A 4582-nucleotide genomic window follows, 5' to 3' on the forward strand; every position below is an offset into this window, starting at 1 on the left:
CATCGGTTTCTTGTTGTAGTGCAATGTGGTAATAATGATGCATACATGGGGAGATCCATTTGAGGTCACAAAGATGATAAATGATGCAATTAGGAACGGTAGAATCAGTCAGAGTTTCCAGGAGTGGTTTTGTTCTGATTTCATGCATCTCGGAAGAGCAGAAGGAGAAAGCTTTGCGGCTCCATAAGTTGGTGACATCTGAAATGGAGAGCTTTGATTTTTGAAGCAGGGCACCGATTTAAAGGTGTGATATCAGGAGTATTCTTAAGAAGAAGATTCCAGGAGTGGTGGGGGAGCATGGCTCCTGCACCGTGTAGTGGATGCAAAGAAGGTCAGTCCATTTTACTGATGTTTGATGAAGTGTCTGCCAACACATGTAAAGATGGGATACGTGAGATGTACTGTAAGAGCCTTCATAAATGAACCGTTACAGTGCCAAAATTGCAAAAAGTATGGCCATGTCTCAAGTGTGTCAACGGAATCAACATGTAGTTGAAGAATCTGATGATGTACTGTGTAACAATGTTGTTGGAAATCACGTTGCCGAATTCCTGGAGTGCCCTGCTAGGGTAAAGGAGTTTGAAGTTGCAAGGATTCTAGCTGTACAACAAGTCTCCTACAGAGAGGTGCAGGAAATAGTTGTGGAGCTGAGGAAGCTATGGCAGTGGATGACCTGCAGCCTTTTCAGAATGCCGCTCAAGAGTTGAGGGATACTGATAAATTGATTGTAAAGAAGGTGGATTATGTGGTGTTTATTGTGCAGGTGATTAATTGTACTGCCCAAACAAACAAGAAGTCTAAAAAACTGAACAGAATTATAGTTGCGGCTGAAAGGTTTTTGGGTCTGCAGGAATTAATAGGTTTTTATTGTCACATACAACAGATAGGTGGAGTGAAATACAGGATGTTGTTTAAACTGCCGAAACATTGCAGGGAATACTGAATGAAGATGCTCCCCCCTACCAGGCCCTTGAGGAATTCGATTTGGATTGGACTGTGAATGAAGGAGTACGATGGTTTTTTGATTTCTGTTTTTTTCATCTTTTTTTTTAACATTCTGCAATTGACATTAATTGTTTCTACAGTTTACTACCTGTACAGTAGGTGGCTGAATGCACATTAAATGTGTGTGAACACCATTATACCAGAGAAGAAGAAGAAGTAATGTTCATGCCTGGAGTCGTAGACATACGTCATTTAACCCAAATGATTGACAGAAAGGAGGAAAGCCTATCGGTTTTGCTGTCGTTTTTCTACACGACTCATGTAAAACCTGGGTATGTGAGATATGAGGTGAGACTGTATGTACAAAAGCCACTTCAGTGTTATAATTATAAAACGTGGCAAGTTTTTGTCATTGTTGAAGAAGCACGGTGCTGTAATTGTTTTTATTTATTTTTACCCCTTTTTCTCCCCAATTAGTAGTTACAGTCTTGTCCCATCACTGCATCTCCCCTACGGACTCAGGAGATGTGAAGGTCGAGAGCAATGCATCCTCAAAACACAACCCTGCCAAGCCACATTGCTCACTTCACCCAGAAGCCAGCCGCACCAATGTGTCGGAGGAAACACCGTCCAGCTGGCAACCGAAGTCAGCTTGGAGGCGCCCTGCCCGCCACAAGGAGTCACTAGAGCACGATGGGACAAGGAAATCCCGACCGGCCAAACCCTCCCCTAACCCGGACTATGCTGGGCCAATTGTGCACCTCCTCATGGGTCTCCGGGTCACAGCCAGCTGTGACACAGCCTGGGATCGAACCCGGGTCTGTAGTGATGCCTCAAGCAATGCAATGTAGTACCTTAGATCCCTGCGTCACTTGGGAGATGGTGCTGAAATTGTAATGGGAATCACGCTCCTGAGTTTCCAGAGTGCCCTGTTAGGGTAAAAGTGGTTGCAGTAGCAAGCATCAGGGATATCCAGAAGGTCTCCTATGTGGAGGCAGTGCAAATAGCGTAAGGAGCAAGTGGAGATAAGATGAAAGTGGATGCCCAACAGCATGCAGTGAATGTCGTTCATCAGAGGTATCCTGAGATAACAGTATCACCTGCGTTTATTGCGCAAAAACTAATAAAACAAATCTAAGAAATTAGAAATCATTGTGAAGACGGCAAAATGATTTTGGGATCTTCAGGACTTCACGGCAGAAATGTTACAGGGAATACTGAATCAAGAGGTTCCCCTCTCGCAGGCTCCTGAGCCTGTGTATGGATCTGAGAAGATATTATTTACCCTTCCCCTATTATTTCTGCATTAAAGTATATCACTTTTCACCCATCCAGTACGTGGCGGCATGCACCTCTAACGTTGGTTGGGTCCCATAGAAGAAAAATAAGTAACTTTAGGACATTGTCGTCAGAGAAAGGGATTATTGTACCAGTGTTGAATGTCCAAACTGAAATAGTTAACTAGCTATTATGCTAAGGTAAGAATTATTTAAGGTAAAAAGTTGTTTCTTTGTTTGTCGCTGGGCAGTGACGTTGTTTCGCCAATATTAGCTGTATGAACATAACAAGATTCAACAACTGAGACATAAACTGAACAAGTTCCACAGACATGTGACTAACAGAAATTGAATAATGTGTCCCTGAACAAAGGGGGGGGGGTCAAAATCAAAAGTAACAGTTAGTATCTGGTGTAGCCACCAGCTGCATTAAGTACTGCAGTGCATCTCCTCCTCATGGACTGCACCAGATTTGCCAGTTATTGCTGTGAGATGTTACCCCACTCTTCCACAAAGGCACCTGCAAGTTCCCGGACATTTCTGGGGGGAATGGACCTAGCCCTCACCCTCGGATCCAACAGGTTCCAGACGTGCTCAATGGGATTGAGGTCCGGGCTCTTCACTGGCCATGACAGAACACTTACATTCCTGTCTTGCAGGAAATCACGCACACAACGAGCTGGCTGGTGGCATTGTCATGCTGGAGGGTCACGTCAGGATGAGCCTGCAGGAAAGGTACCACATGAGGTAGGAGGATGTCTTCCCTGTAACGCACATCGTTGAGATGGCCTGCAATGACAAGCTCAGTCCGATGATACTGTGACACACCACCCCAGAACATGACGGACCCTGCACCCCCAAATCGATCCCGCTCCAGAGTACAGGCCTCGGTGTAACGCTCATTCCTTTGAGGATAAACGCGAATCCGACCATCACCCCTGGTGAGACAAAACCGTGACTCGTCAGTGAAGAGCACTTTTTGCCAGTCCTGTCTGGTCCAGCGACGGTGGATTTGTGCCCATAGGCGACGTTGTTTCCGGTGATGTCTGGTGAGGACCTGCCTTACAACAGGCCTACAAGCCCTCAGTCCAGCCTCTCTCATCCTATTGTGGACAGTCTGAGCACTCATGGAGGGATTGTGCGTTCCTGGTGTAACTCGGGCAGTTGTTGTTGCCACCATCCTGTACCTGTCCCGCAGGTGTGATGTTCGGATGTACCGATCCTGTGCAGCTGTTGTTACACATGGTCTGCCACTGCGAGGACGATCAGCTGTCTGTCCTGTCTCCCTGTAGCGCTGTCTTAGGCGTCTCACAGTATGGACATTGCAATTTATTGCCCTGGCCACATCTGCAGTCCTCATGCCTCCTTGCAGCATTCCTAAGGCACGTTCACACAGATGAGCAGGGACCCTGGGCATCTTTCTTTTGGTGTTTTTCAGAGTCAGGAGAAAGGCCTCTTTAGTGTCCTAAGTTTTCATAACTGTGACCTTAATTACCTACCGTCTGTAAGCTGTTAGTGTCTTAACGACCGTTCCACAGGTGCATGTTCATTAATTGTTTATGGTTCATTGAACAAGCATAGGAAACAGTGTTTAAACCCTTTACAATGAAGATCTGTGAAGTTATTTGGATTTTTACGAATTATCTTTGAAAGACAGGGTCCTGAAAAAGGGACATTTCTTTTTTTGCTGAGTTTAGCTAGCTGGGCCTGGTTTCCCAAAATAATCACAAGGCTGCGTTCATCGTTAGACCCTTCGTAGGAGCATTTTTAGGTCTCGGAGCTGTTTCCCATATCCATCGTTACTCCAAAGTTGCTCTTGAAAACGCTTGTTATTTAACGACTCCCTCAGACCAGTCGTAGAACAGCTAAGTATGTCGTTAGATGCTTTTTCGCCCAACTGCGTCACTTTATACACAGAAGATCTCCGCTAAACACAAAATCAAGATGCTTATCTATCTGTCTGTGACTGCCGAGTGCCGATACCTTCAGAACTAATGTGACTAGGGTGACCACATTTAAAATACCCAAATGCGGGACAATAGGATGATTTTGCGGGACAGTATAGCCCATATGAATAACAACCCCCCCCCCATTGCAATCCTCCAATTGCAATGTCTGCCTATGCCCACACATATTGTCTCAAGAAAATGTTATATTTTAAATACACTCAAGCACCAAGTTAGGCATACCTAATGTCAAAATAGGCCATGGCATCATCACTGTCAATCACGTTTTACCAATAAAATGTCCAAACTGCATCTGCATGCCAATCATTTGATCTCAATCAGTTTCATGGGAATATGCACAGGCTCGGGAGAGGTCAAGGTCCAGTAATGCGTCCTTCGATACATGACCCGCCA

This window comes from Coregonus clupeaformis, chromosome 9 (assembly GCF_020615455.1).
Source record: "Coregonus clupeaformis isolate EN_2021a chromosome 9, ASM2061545v1, whole genome shotgun sequence".
Taxonomy (NCBI): Eukaryota; Metazoa; Chordata; class Actinopteri; order Salmoniformes; family Salmonidae; genus Coregonus; species Coregonus clupeaformis.